The 14,758-nt window shown below is 38.3% G+C and overlaps 1 long non-coding RNA gene across 1 annotated transcript in view; it reads left to right on the top strand.

Moving 5' to 3' along the window:
• Positions 1-670: 670 nt before the first annotated feature.
• Positions 671-14,758, top strand: part of LOC115292648 — a 36,791-nt gene continuing 22,703 nt past the window's right edge. The window contains exons 1-2 of the long non-coding RNA XR_003909076.1: positions 671-727; positions 1,904-1,972. This is a non-coding gene — a long non-coding RNA (uncharacterized LOC115292648). The remainder of the gene's footprint in view (positions 728-1,903; positions 1,973-14,758) is intronic.

The raw sequence follows: 14,758 nt of genomic DNA, 5'->3' as shown, positions 1-14,758 counted from the left end.
TTATGGAGTAAAGCAGCCCTTTGGTTGAGCAAGCCACTGGTGGAGTGAGTGACTTTGGGGATGGATGGCAGTGAGGGTGGGGAGAGGGAAGGTAGTGCATGAAGCCGTGAGTGAGTGTGAGAGAAGGAGGGTAGAATGGGTAGATGGTGTGAGAGAGCAGCCCTGGGTGTTCATGTGAGTATGAACGGGTAGGACTCAGCATGTGAACTTGTGTGTGGTGGGGCTTGGTAGTATGTGTGTGTTATATGTGTGTATGTAACTGGTGTGGGTGAACACCTGTGTGAAGGGGGTTGGGAATTTCGGAACATGAGTCCAGTGACTAGGTGTGAGTGTATGAGTATACTTGTGCTGTGGACTGAGTGTGTCCCCTCACCCTTGAATTCATCTGTTGAAACCTAACCCTTTCTGTGATGGTATTAGGAGGTGGTGCCTTTGGGAGTGCTAGTCTCTCATGAATGGATTAGGGTCCTTGTAAAAGAGACTCCTGAGAGCTCCCTTACCCTTCTACCATGTGAGGACACAGCTTAAAGCCACCTTTTCTGAACCAGGAAAAGCACCCTCACCAATACCAAATCTGCTGGCATCTTGATCTTGGACTTCCAGCTTCCAGAACTGTGAGAAGTAAGTGTTCATTGTTATTAATTCACTGATTTATGATATTTTGTTACAGGACCCTGGAGAAAGACAGCTTGTATACAACAGGGAAAGTCTGCATGAGTTGCTGCAGGTGAGCAAGTGTGAGTGCAAGAGGAGAGACTCTTACAGTGAGGCTGGGTGAGTGTGATAGCAAACGACTGAGAAATAGTAGGATAGAGTGGGACCAGGTGTGAGTAGGACTGAGTGGGACTGGGTGTGACTGGGTTGAACTGGAACGTTTTGTGACTGGGTATGGCTGGGTGTGTGAATATGAAGAATGTGAATGGCATGGAGTGTGAATGCGGCTCCGTCCTGAGTGTGTAGGATTGCGAGCTTATGAGGGAGAGGGCCTGTGTGTGAATGAGTGACTGAGTGAGCTGACTAGTGGGGGGGGGGGTGCTGAGTGAGACTGAGCCAGACTGAATGGAAGTCAGTGGGCCGACTAGTTGTGAGTGTGAAGGAGAATGAGTAGGATGCTGTGGCAGTCAGCAGGGATGTGAATGAGCGGGGCAGCTGTGGATGATGTTGTGAGTGAGCATCATGAGTGAGGCTGGCTCACTGTAAGTGGCAGGACTGCATGTGAGTAAGTGTGTGGAAGCAGGGGCCTGGGTGTGGCTGCTTATGAGGCTGAGTGAGTGTGTGCTCCTGGGTGTCTTGAATGGCACTGAGTGTGACTGTCCACATGCTAGTACCACTGGGAGTCAGACAAAGAAGTGGACTGAAGTCAAGGAGGGATTTAAGGATTGGGGACACAATGGAGTTAGAATCCAAAGCAAGGCAGTCACCAACATGGCAGGAACAAAGAGAACATAATTATTGTAGAATAAATCAAGGAAAAGAATAATAAAGGGGCGTCTGGGTGGCTCAGTTGGTTAAAGGTCCGGCTTTGGCTCAGGTCATGATCTCAGGGTTCGTGAGTTCAGGCCCCGTGTTGGGCTCTGTGCTGACAGTTCAGAGCCTGGAGCCTGCTTCAGATTCTGTGTGTGTGTGTCTCTCTCTCTGCTCCTCCGCCATTCATGCTCTGTTTCTCTCTGTCTCAATAATAAATTAAAAAACACTTAAAAAAATCATGAGAACAGTAGGGCCCAGGAGGACAGGGTGAGAGAATAGGTCAGTGTACACCCAGCCGCATAAGACCCTGCACTCCATCAGGATAGAAACCAAGCAAACACCTGGGTAGTGGACATGATGGGCCAGGCATTGGGAGAAACTTTCTAAGATGCTTCTTGATAGAACATGGACTAATTCCAAGGTGTAAATCCTTCAGTGCTCATTGATGAGACCGGGAAGATGGTTGCAGCCCAGTGAGGAGGGAGATGAACTTCTGACCCAAGAAGTAAGTTGTTTAATTATTTGAGTTTCTTATTCATCTCTTCTCACTTCCAGCATTCATAAAAACTCTGAAAATCTCATTCAACACAGGGATCCCAACATGTACATCAAGGAGGTTTGATGAGGCAGTCTGGCCTTGGCAGCATTGCTTTTCCTTCCATCTCTGGGCAGTGTGCATCCTGTTAGGTTCTCTGCCTCTCCTGCCCTGTTCTCTTTCTTTCGGCCTCATTTATGTTACAGAACTAATTTCTTATAGTCAAAAATAAAAGAGAGGTTATTGCTTTCAACTAAGTAAACGAATAAAGAAAATAATTGAAAGTCTAGGTCATAGCCACATGTGAGAATTGTTTACAGTAAGTTATATAAAGGTTTTTAGAGGGAACATGTGTTTTTCACATATAAAGAACCAAAATATTGATATGGCCACTAGACACTATTCTCTTGAAATCAAGAAATATAATATACAACAATTCCTAAATGACAAATCAGAAGTTTTTTAGCTAAGTCCTATTGCCTTATCAACTAAGGTTCAAGAACTCCCTGAAATTATATGCAATATGAATATGCATTTTTCTGGATGGAACATCCGTGGTGTGCATTAAAGTCTCAAAGGGAGACATGACCTCCAAGGTTATGAACTGCTGTTTTAGAGATTACCACCTTAGACACACTGAATTTCATTGTGGGAATTCTGTCTCCGTGATTTCACTAACGCTCTTCCTGCTGCTTTGATTAGTGCTGGTTCTGTCTGGGCCTTGACCTTCCGTGGGTTACTGTTCTAGGAATGTTTGCAATCCTTAAATTCAACATTAAAAGTAGAAAAAAGAAGAGAGAATTTGCCCTCTATTTACACTAAAAGCAATATAAATAATTCGGTTTGTATACAATATTTTTTGTTATACCAGTTTCCATGGGAACTACATCTTTAAAATATTCTGCTCTTTTAACACTTGGGTTTATTCATTTGATCACATTATTCTCAGGTATTGGCATACCCATAATTTGGTTCATTTAACATAGTATTCTTTCAAAAATGAGAAAAGCCTCTTTCTTTGACTGTTTTTATCTGTCTTGCAATGACCAAGAAGCAGTTGCGTCTAATTTTAATAGGACATATAGGATAGATCCAGATTTTGTGGGACCTGAAGTGAATAACAGCTTTAGGGCCCTCTTTAAGGAGAAGAATAATTATTATGAATACAACAATGCTAGGGATTTTCTCTGGGCCTTGGCCAAAAGAGAGGTCCTAAAGTTTAGGCTACTAGCATTACCCTATGTGAATACATGCACATGAGTAACAGACCTATTAAACTTTTTTTTTTTTAAGTTGGATTATTGATTTTGAGATGCAGACAGAGCACAAGCAGAGGAAGGGCAGAGAGAGGAGGGAGAGAATCCCAAGCAGGCTTGTCTGCACTGTCAGTGCAGAGCCCGATGTGGGGTTCTGACCTGAACCATGAGATCATGACATGAGCTGAAAACAAGAGGCAGAGGCTTAACTGACTGAGCCACCCAGGCCCCCTTATTTAACTTTTTAATGTTGGGGTCAGGGATTAATTTTGGGTATTTTGCTTTAATTTGAAAATAAGTCTACCCTTAAGAAGAGCTACCTGATCAAATCATGTACCCAATGTTAGCTTGAGGAATTTATACAAATTTAGACTACCCCTCAATCTACAAGAATGCAAGAACCACAGACACTTAGTACCAAATGGGCAGCTAAGGGGAGAACTGATTCAGTTTACAAGTTCAAAGAGAGGGAGGATTGACTCTAGAAACTTGTTCCCTTGAGATGCTCAGAGAAATGTCCTGGTTTAGAAAATAAAAAACACACACAAAAAGAAGGTTTGTTCTAAAAGGCAGGATTTTGCTTTAGGAAGAGAATTGTTTCATATTCATTGGCTCTGAATAAATTAGTAAGAAGAAACCAATGTTATCATAGAACTATCAGTGGGATAAGTTGTTGCAAAAATCATTGTGAATGAGATGATACAACAAGAATGACTGAACAAGAGAGATTGGAAGCAGTTTCATGGAAAAATGTTTTAACAAACATTATTGGAATGAATATACAAACAAAATTTCTGAATGTGCTATTAATAATTTTATGTCATCATTAATTTGTAGACTGCTAACAATTCTGAATTTACTGAAGAAATACCTCATAGCAGCAATAGAAAGCTTGCTTGGCTTTGGGAAGCAACAAACTTAGGAAAAAAACTTGTAAAGAAATTCTTATTATAAGGTCAAGGTCAAAACGTTGCATTTCTTCTCCTGCTTCACTGCATAATGTAAAAATGTCTGGAAAGGAGCCAATCAATTAAAAATACAGCTAGAGGGAATTGTTCAGGGAGAAGGCTTGTGGCAGTTGGAGTCCATGAAAACATTCCCTTTCTCATTCTGTCTTCCCAAGTGAAAAATAAATTCTGATTATCCCTTTATTAAAGAAGGGTGCTCTTGTCAGTGAAATGTAGAAATTGCATCTCCCCAACAGGATAGTATCCAATTATCCAATTACAGAAAATAATTTTATTTTCCTGTTACATACTTTAAAAAGATGTGATGTCTCCTTGGGTGTCATTATTCTTTTTGTGTGTGCAACTAACCCCATTTAGAGTAATATTTAAAACTCTGCCTTGGATGTCTTGAGAGTTTCTGGTTAGATTAGGACATTTGAGTAGATAAGTAAAATAAGATGTTAGTGTGGTGACATAGAAATAATACTCAAAGGTGGTCCTCACTCAAGACTCTTAAAACCTGGAAGCTATAGCGTACATGTCTCGTTAATACATATACACACACATTTTTATGTGTGTATTTTTGTGTGTGTTTACACATTTGGGGAAGATATGGGTCTAATCAGTATAATGTGTGATAATCATTAACAAAATTCTGCCAATGTGTCTGTCTCTTCAGCTTTTGGGTGCATGGTAATATTGAATTCCCTAATTCCATGGTCCTTTTATGTGGTTTGGACCACGTGACTAGTTCTAGACAAATATTTATGAGCAAGGATGACATTTGTTATTCTGGCTGACTGCAAGACTTTTTGCTCTGTGATGTTTGAAATGGTGGTTGTTCTGTGAGTCTGCGTTTCTAAAGGGCTATGAAGAGCGGAGCACCCCGCTGACCTGTTACGGACATGTAGTGTAAGTAAGAAATCTATCTTTCTTAAGTTTAAGTCATTGAAAATTTGGGGTTGTTTGTTATCACAGCACATCAGAGCCTATTCAGACTTCTATAATCTGATAGGGCAGATTTGGGGTCAGTTTACCAAAAGTATAATTCTGGTGACTTAGGTTGGAGAAAAATCTCATTTGAGATTTTTGGAGCTGACATCTCTAGAAATGAAGAGCAATTGTTTCAATTTTTACAGATTCCAGTTTGTTTTTTGACTAGGACTCCAAAGAAGTGTTGTACTGTACCTCATTTAGGACCTTAAGCTGCATAAATCACTTGGAAAATTCATTTTTTGCCTCTAGAATTGTTCATGGACTGTTTTCAGTAGTAGAACCACTTATCACTGCTTAAGATATACCATAAGCAATGCTAGTTTTTTCTTAGAGTTGAAGCTTGAACTAACCATAACCTTGGTTTATAATCTATATGAATGTGATGCAAAAATTGATGTTTTTTGAGAGGGGAGTCTGTCATTAAACACATTTTATTGATTGTAGAATTTTACAGCCACAGGTATGATAGAGTGTTGAGGGATGCCTAAAAATGCTGAGTTTTTTGGCAGAGTCTAGATGACTCTTAATTTCTAACAGAATGCCACTTTTTTGAGGCAGGAGCCAAATGTTGTATTATTTTAGCCAAGCTTCTTGAAAGATTAGCCTATAATTTATTTCCTTGCTCTCTGACATTTTTATTCACTGTTGTAAAGTTTTAGTCACCAATCTCCCTGCCAAGCCTGCTCTGGAAAAGGTCTTTAATTTGCTCCAAATCACCAAGATATAACACATTTCGCACTTACCGTGATCTTTCTGTAGCTTTTGAAACTGACCTATCATTTTCTTCTTAAAACTCTTCCCTCCCTTGTTCCTTGATACACTGTAGCTTAGGATTTCTCTTTGTCTCTGTATTAAAGCTCAGTCATGGGTACAAGAACTATATTGAAAATATTCACCTGCTACTGCTTTGACTAGGATACTCTATGGGACTCCTACATTCAACAAATCATGCAGAATTCATGATCTTCCCCTCCCCAAGTGTTTCCACCTTAACGTCTGTTCTCTTTTTTATTTCCATTCTTGATGAATGAAACTTTCATTTGTTGAGTTGTTAAACCAGTAACATGGGAGTCATTATTGGTCTTTCATAAGTGTTTAAATCCTATTGTTTCAATTGTCCAGATATCTCTGGAATTTATCTCTCTCTCTATATTTTTGGTAAAGCTTCCATATTTGTTTTCATTTTTTTTCCCCTTCATGAATTGATACAGCAACTTCTTAGCCAGTTCACTTCCCCTTGTCTTAGTTTTCTAATTTATCTTCCTCAGGAAGTCAAATGATTGTTCCAAAGACAAATTAGAACATTTCGGTTCTTTCAGCAAAAGCTATCAATGGTCTCCATGGACTTAAAATTATACTCCAAATTCCTTTGTATGGCACATAGTGCCTTTAGAGAGATTAGCTCCCTACATTTTTGTTTACTGCTTGTGTCCTTTATGTATGCTCCAGAACTCTGGAATTCTTTAGGTTTCTAATTATCTATATTTTCTTTCACTTTCCATTGAGGTTGTTTCTTCTGCTTCTAATAGGATCATCAACTGTCCCAGAGTGTCCATGATTTACCTGCTTTTAGCCCTAAAGTATCCTCTTTCCTGGGCAGCCCCTCATTCCCAGGCAAATAGGGATGATTTATTATTGTAGCTCAGAATATTGCTTTCTCTTTAGTTTTCCTTATTTGTTCTTCAAGAGTGCTTACATTGACTTCCTCTAAGATCTGAGTCCAACTCAGTTTACCCTCCAGTCTGAAATGTATCCATATATCCTCCAAGGAAAAGGATTACCATACTGTACTCTAATCTGGTCCTGCTAGGTTTGGTGCTTTTTGAAGAGAGACACTTTGTTTTATTTATCTCTGCCTCTCTATCTCAGAAACATCTAGCATAGTGTTCAGTACATGTTAGTTCATTGTACTGTATTAGAAAAAACTCAGGGCATCTATCTTAATGCCTTATCTGGTGAATATCATAAATACTTTGCTGATTAAATTGGTCAAATGGTTTCCTTGTTTTCACCTTGAAATAAAATGAATTACTTTTTTCACTTAGTTCACTGTCATTATTTAACTCAAAAGTAGGGATAAGTTTTTCTTGTTCTCTTACTAGAGCCACCACCATTATGTTTAATACTCAGTTGAACAACTCTCCCCTGTTTCTTTTGTCCTAAAAGATTTAGAGATATTTGGGGTACTTCAGCATAATTTCAAAAAAAAGGATTTCTTAGAACATCCAATTATGCCTCAAAAATGCACTGGGTGCTATAAAATGCTAGGTATAACCCAAGGAAGTTTGGCTTCTGTTTTCCAGAAGTTTACAATCCAACTGTTGAGGCAAGCATGTGGAATTAATTATAGAATATTTTCTTAAGAATTTCACTTGGCACATGAGACTGAGAAGTAGAGATCAAAACTATGGATATACAACCTGTTGTCCTGAGACTCTCTTCCTATAACATATGAAATGTGCAGCTGACAGAGATGGATGAAGTGGGGTGTTACTTAGAAAAACCCTGAGTCTACCTGCTGTGTTTTTCCTTTACTCTCATATGACTACCACACTCAGCACACTTCTCTTTCCAAAATATGTTTTTTTTTCCCCCACCAAGCAATTTTTTATGATACCATCAGGGTGCCCCACAGGACTGAATTCTGACCCTATCTACCTGGAGATAGCATCATATCTCTTAGTCCCATAAGACTGTTCCCACCCCTCTTCAGATGCCAAGTGCGAGTTCAGGTTGTCACCTGTGCTTCTGACCCATAGGCTGTAAACGAGAGGTTCCCATAACCTCCTTCCCAGGTTGGAATAATTTGCCAGAGTAGATCTGGGAGATTCCCAAGCACATTAGTTTCTGTCCTTGTGGAGTTGGAGTGTACTTCCCTGGTATATCGCCGTGTTCACCAACGAGAAAACTGTCTGAATCTCATATTATTGAAATTTTTATGGAGGCTTCATCATGTAGGCATCATCAGTTATCAACTCCATGACTAGAAGGTGAGGGGCTAGGGATGAAAGTTCTAAGCTTCTAGTCATGGTGTGATTTTTCCAGTGACCAGCTCCCATCCGGGAGCCATCCAGAATCTCCTCAGAACAAAAGACATTTGTATCACCCAGGAAATTAAAGGCTTTTATGAACCCTGGGTCAGGAACTGATATCAAAGACCAAATATTAGAAAAGCAGGTGCTCCTAGTACTCCTGTCCCAGGAAATTACAAGGGTATTAGGAGCTCTGTGGCTAGAGTAAGAGGCAGAGACAATTGTGTGCATTTTTATTATCCCACAGGTATTTAGTTTCTTAGTTACCAAACACAACCAAAACAGGCATACTAATTGATACAAAAAACAGAATCTTTTTTTTCATTGATTTGTTTTACATTTTAGCTATCCTATTTTTTAAATGTCTTATTTTTGAGAGAGTGTGAGTAGGGGAGGGACATGGAGAGTGGGGTACAGAGCATCCGAAGCAGGCTACTACTCGCTGACAGCAGCGAGCTCAATGTAGGGCTCGAACTCACAAATCATGAGATTGTGACCTCAACCAATTGAGCCAACCAGGTGCCCTATCCTATTTTTATTTTAAAGCACTTCTTGTCTCCCATTGTTCCTTTTCAATGGCACTCTGTTTTTTGTTATTAATATAACTCATTTCTCAGAAAATGTTGATAAGTTTTTTAAAACACTTTATTGTATCTTGCATTGTCTCTATTTCCTTTATAGTTGTCCTTGGCCGTTTATTCACATTAAGAGTGAGGCAATAGCAAGTTGACTGAAAGCTTTGGGTCAGAGAGGCTTAGCTGCTGATGACTTATTCTGAGATGACTCAGCTGTTTAATTAGGAGCCTTCAGATCTGTGGTGTCTTCTCTTTGGGACTATTGGTTTTTTGTTTTATTTATTTATTTATTTATTTATTTATTTATTTATTTATTTATTTTCCCCCTGGGAAGGAATCCTCTAATGTACAGGGAGAAAGAGGCTGCTGGGGATTAGTATTCATTGTGGAACTTCATTCTTGTACCTGTTGTCTGCTCCATGTTGCCACCTCCTACCCCCTAGTTATGTCAAAGCCTTCAGGTTTGATTTCTCCAGAGAATAAGCCTCTTCATCTTTTAGGGAGGGTGGTAGAGGGTGATGGTGGGGATAACCACCAGGCTGGGGGGGGTGGGTGGGAAACCTATGGATCTAACCTATTTATGTGTAGACTTTCCTTTGAATTGGTGCTTTCTAGTCACGATAAATACAATAGAGTGTGTTGTTGGCACTACTACCTCTGCAGAGCACAGCCTAGGGAGGAACTGGAAGCTAGCCTTCTTTAGGAGTTCTGGAAAACACGGAGCCAAACTACCTAATCAAACTACCTAAAAAAATTCTGTGCAGGTATCTCTTTTTACTAGTTTGCAGAGAGTTTCATGTAAAATAAAAACAGCAATAAGTACCTTAACATTTTTCAAAGACCAAGTTTCCACTTGATGTTTTCATTTGTTTGTTTGCTTGTTTGCTGTCAGATGTTACTAAGGATTAAGGATTTAAAAATATTTCTTTCCACATAGATCTAAAAAAGAAAACCTTTTCAGTCTTCATGTTTTGTTGATTGTTTCCTAGTTTTCTTACTTTCTATTTCCTGCATCTTGTTCAAACCACCCTCACTGCTCACTGGTTCTGATGAAAATGGCACATACCCTCTACACCTTCATTGCAGTCTCTCTTGGCTTATCCTAACCCACTCCCCACACTGCTGCCCTAATGATGGCTTAAAATCTAGCATCGGTATAACCCTAGAGCAGAGATTCTTAACCTGAAGTCAGCCATGATTGGTGAACTTTAGAAGCCTGTGAGGCTTTGAATTATAGACAAAACATTATTTATGATTATTTTATTTCAGAGAAGTGTTGGATGTTATCATATCTTTGGTAGAGGCTGTGGCATCCCCATGTAGATTTAAGATGATGAGTGACAAGGAGACTGGCTGATGATCTAAACGTACATGCACAACAAAGAGTCTCCATTATTTATCTGGAAACATGGTTGCTAGAAATCCAAACGGCATCTGTGATTGATTGCTATTCTTTTCTCCCTATATAATGGTGGTAAAAGAATGACTGTTAGCGAAGTGTCTGTCAGAATGAACCACAGATATGTTCATTAGGAAACAAGTTGTTAAAATGGAACAAGTATAAATATGTTTTGATTATCACAAAAGACACCTAAATTAAGGAAAGCTGTGGAAGAGTAGATAGCCATTTTTCAATTATATATGACCAATGTGGCATTTTTTGATATCTTACTTAATAATTGAAAGGTCTGCAAATGCTATGCCTCCCTATGTAATTTGGGGTCACTGCTTTTAATACAGGCAGTGAAGCTCGAAATCCTACCCCGCTTAGAATAGTCATGCTTTGACTTATTCCTATTTGTGCAATTACCAAGATTGCACCTCATTGAACACTTTTATGTTTATGCACATGAATATTTACTGGGAAATAGACCTGGGGATTAAAAAAAAATAAAAGTCATACAGCTTCCTTGACTTTGTCAGGCTGTTTGTAGAGAGGCTGTTTCACAAACACATAAGCTACAAATCAAAGGGATGTGACACCTTTTTATATTATCAGGCAACACGGTGAAGACAAAAATGAAATGGAGTTTGCGAACTTTATTACTCAGGGTGACAGGTTAATACATGGGTGACAGTGTGCTGCTCCTAAATGAGATTTGTTGCATCCTCAGAACTGTGTAAAATGCCTAAAGAGAGAGGGAAGTTTCCATGCTGTAGACAGTGGTATTGGCTTTCCTGAGGAGGTTAGATTGGGAACTTATAAGTTCACAGTCGTTCACAGGCGATAAAGTGTGTGAAGTAGAGAGCAGGAAGAGACTGTGCTTGCATGAAGAATTTTAATGACTTAAAGTTTCTTTTCTTATTAATTTCAGCATAGAAAGGGCAGTGAGATAAGGAAGTCATCAATCTTGCAGACATCTTTTTCCCCTATAAAAGGCCATGGTTGATTTGGTACAAACATCATAGAGCAGGAAGCCAGAAAATAGAATCAAATCAAACACGATTTTATAGTTGTTATCATTCCTAAGAATATTTGCGCTCCCATAGGCATATGTTTTAGATAGGGGAATAGTGTCGGAATTCCTGGTCTATGCACTGAGGGTCATTTGGAATGGATTTGCCTGTTGGATGTGACAGGGCCACTTAGTGGCCTCTCTGTGTCTGCTCCTGGACCTACTCATGACTCAAGGTTGTGTTTCTTCTTTGCTCATAAGACAGGTTAGTTATGTTACTTGCTGGGTGGAAAGGATGGAAGAAGATGAGTTACATAAAACTGTCAGACTCATTATTGTTCTCTTCAGTATTGAGATAATGTCGTAGAAGGATCACTGAATCAGTGATCCTCGGAATCAAAAATCTGCTGAAAAACATTCTTTTCAACCTGGGGTCTTGTGTGTCCTGGTGTCTTAGACTATGGGAAACCAGACAAACTCAAATGAATTATCTGGTTAAATGGGCCAACAGTTTCAATCATGACCCAAATAAATGGTGTTTCTGTGTCAATTTCTACATGTATACTTTGGAGGAAATTATTATCTTATATTCTCATCTTATATTTTCCATAGAAGACTTGGAAGTATTAGAGAGCTGTCTTGAAATCCTTGTTAAAACCTAAGTTTGTGGCTCACAATATTTTTCCTTTTTATATGGGTATTCTCAGTTTAAATAGATTTATATTTTTATTTTTTGACAAATGTAAAATAATTAATTTTGTTCCCCATTGGGAGTGCTAAAATAGGGTCATTGACAGGACGCTTAAGGCTGTCCACCTGGCCCAGGACTCCTACTTTTTTCCTGAAATGACATTAAAATGTTTGACCTAAAAGAACATAATACTTCCTGGGTCAGACCCTCCTTTATTTAAAAAAAAAAAAAAGACCCAGCCAGGAAAGAGTAGAACCAGTATGTTCAGTCTACTATTCCTTATTAAATCATTGAGCAAAATGGCCTTAAAAGGGACATTTAGTTGAATCCAAGAAAACATTACTTGAGGGCCTATTATATGTTAATCCCTGCAAAGGGCATTGGGGATAAAAGCAAATATTATACCATCTACAAAAGTTGAAGTAAAGATATTAAGCAACTCTAACACAATGTGATAAGTGCTATGACAGAGAATTTGGTTGTGTGCTTTCAGTGTCAGTAGATTTCTGATTCAGTTAATCTCCTCTGTCAAAGAAAATATTCTTGTAGTGAGGAAATGTCACCACTGTTTACTACTGGGAATTACTATTTATCAAATTGTCATTTACTTGAATAATTTTACCAGGTATTGCCTTACAGATGATATTAAGGGAAAATAAAACTGTTTTTTAATAGAACTATCTTTGGCTTATAAACTGTGATACTCAATGTTTAGTGAGTGCATGGTGCATATGTACTCTCCTGCCCATCTGGTCTTTTGTTGAAGAACTAAATAATTGGTTTCTGTAGGATTTAGTTTAGTACTAAAGCCAAGTCCTCACTGTGATTAATTTTATCGCTGTCTTCCTTGGGCCTTTATTCCCCCACAAAATAAGAATATTTACTGAGTATAAGTGTAATTACTTCAGAGGTTTTCAGAAAAGGTACTATGGCTATGCCCATTATTTACTTCTTATCCCAAGACTAAAATGTAATTGACTTTTTCCCTCGGAAACTTTTTCAGTTTTATTTTTACCATTTAGAGAAAAAGAAACAGTTGCATGTTTCAATCCAGGAAGTTCCTGAATTTCAGAACTCTGAACAAAGGGCAAGAAAGGAAGAATTAGAAAGTGGGTTTAGAGGGAACATACCTTAATATAACAAAGGGCATATATGAAATACTTACAACTAATCTCATACTTAATGCTAAAAAATTGAGAGATTTTTTTTTTTGAAGATTAGGAACAAGACAAGGATGTCCATTTTCACCATTTGTATTCCATGTAGTACTAGAAGTTCTTGCCATAGCAATCACACAAGAAAAATAAAAGAATTCCAAATTCCAATTCTGGATTAACAAATTAATACAGAGGTCAGTTGTGTTTCTATGCACGAATAATAAAGTAGTGGAAAGAGAAATTAAGAAAACAATTCCAGGGGCGCCTGGGTGGCTCAGTTGGTTAAGCCTCCAACTTCAGCTCATGTCAAATCTCACGTTCATGGGTTCGAGCCCCGCGTCAGGCTCTGTGCTGACAGCTAGCTCAGAGCCTGGAACCTGCTTCCGGTTCTGTGTCTCCTTCTCTCTCTCTGCCCCTCCCCCTCTCATGCTCTGTCTCTCTCTGTATCAAAAATAAAAAAAAAATCATTAAAAAAATTAAAAAAAAAGAAAACAATTCCATATACAATTGCACTAAAAAGAATAAGATACCTGGGAATAAACTTAACTAAGTTGGTAAAAGACCTGTACTCTGAAAACTATAAACTATTGATGAAAGACATTGAAGATGACACAGACAAATGGTGAGATATTCCATGCTCATGGAATTGGAAGAATTAATATTGTTAACATGTCCATTCTACCCAAAGCAATCTATAGATTCAATGCAAGCCCAATAAAAATACCAACAACATTTTTCACAAAACTAGAACAAATAATGCTAAAATTTGTATAGAACCACAAAAGATCCCAAATAGCCAAAGCAATCTCGAGAAAGAATAATACTTGAGGTATTACAATCCCAGATTTCAAGTATACTGTTATAAAGTTACAGTAATCAAAACAGTATGATGCTGGCACAGTATGATACTGGACACCTAGATCCATGGAACAGAAGAGAGAGCCCATAAATAACCCCATACTTACATGGTCAATTAATCCTTGACAAAGGAGAATATACAGTGGGGAAAATAAATGGTGCTGGGAAAACTAGACAGCTACATGCAAAAGAATGAAACCAGACCACTTTCTTATACCATACACAAAAATAAACTCAAAATGGATTAAAGACCTAATATAAGACCTGAAACCATATACTTCCTAGAAAGAAACATAGGCAGTAATTTTTTTACATCAGCTTTAGCAGCATTTTATATGTCTCAGGGAGGGAAACAAAAGCAAAAACCAGCTATTGAGACAACACAAAAATAAAAAGATTTTGCACAGCAAAGGAAACTATTAAGAAAACGAAAAGGCAATCCACTGAATGGGAGAATATATTCGCAAATGATATATCTGATAAGGGGTTAATATCTAAACATATAAAGAACTCATACAATGAAATACCAAAAAGCAAATAATCTGAATAAGAATAATAAAAAGACATAAATGGACGTTTTCCCAAAGAAGACATATAGATGGGCTGCAGACATGTGGAAAGTTATTCAACATAGCTAATCATCAAGGAAGTTGTGAATCAAAATCACAATGAGATATCACCATACACCTATCAAGAATATCTAAAACCTCCTAGACCTCCACCGCAGCAATCTCCTACTTGACACATCCCCAAAGGCAAGGGAAATTAAAGCAAAACTGAACCCTTGGGACTTCATCAAGATAAAAAGCTTCTGCAAGGCAAAGGAAACAATCAAGAAAACTAATAGG

This window comes from Suricata suricatta, chromosome 5 (genome assembly GCF_006229205.1).
Source record: "Suricata suricatta isolate VVHF042 chromosome 5, meerkat_22Aug2017_6uvM2_HiC, whole genome shotgun sequence".
NCBI classification, from domain to species: Eukaryota; Metazoa; Chordata; class Mammalia; order Carnivora; family Herpestidae; genus Suricata; species Suricata suricatta.
Note: the sequence above shows the minus strand (reverse complement) of the source record. Positions and strands in the feature narration are given on the sequence as shown.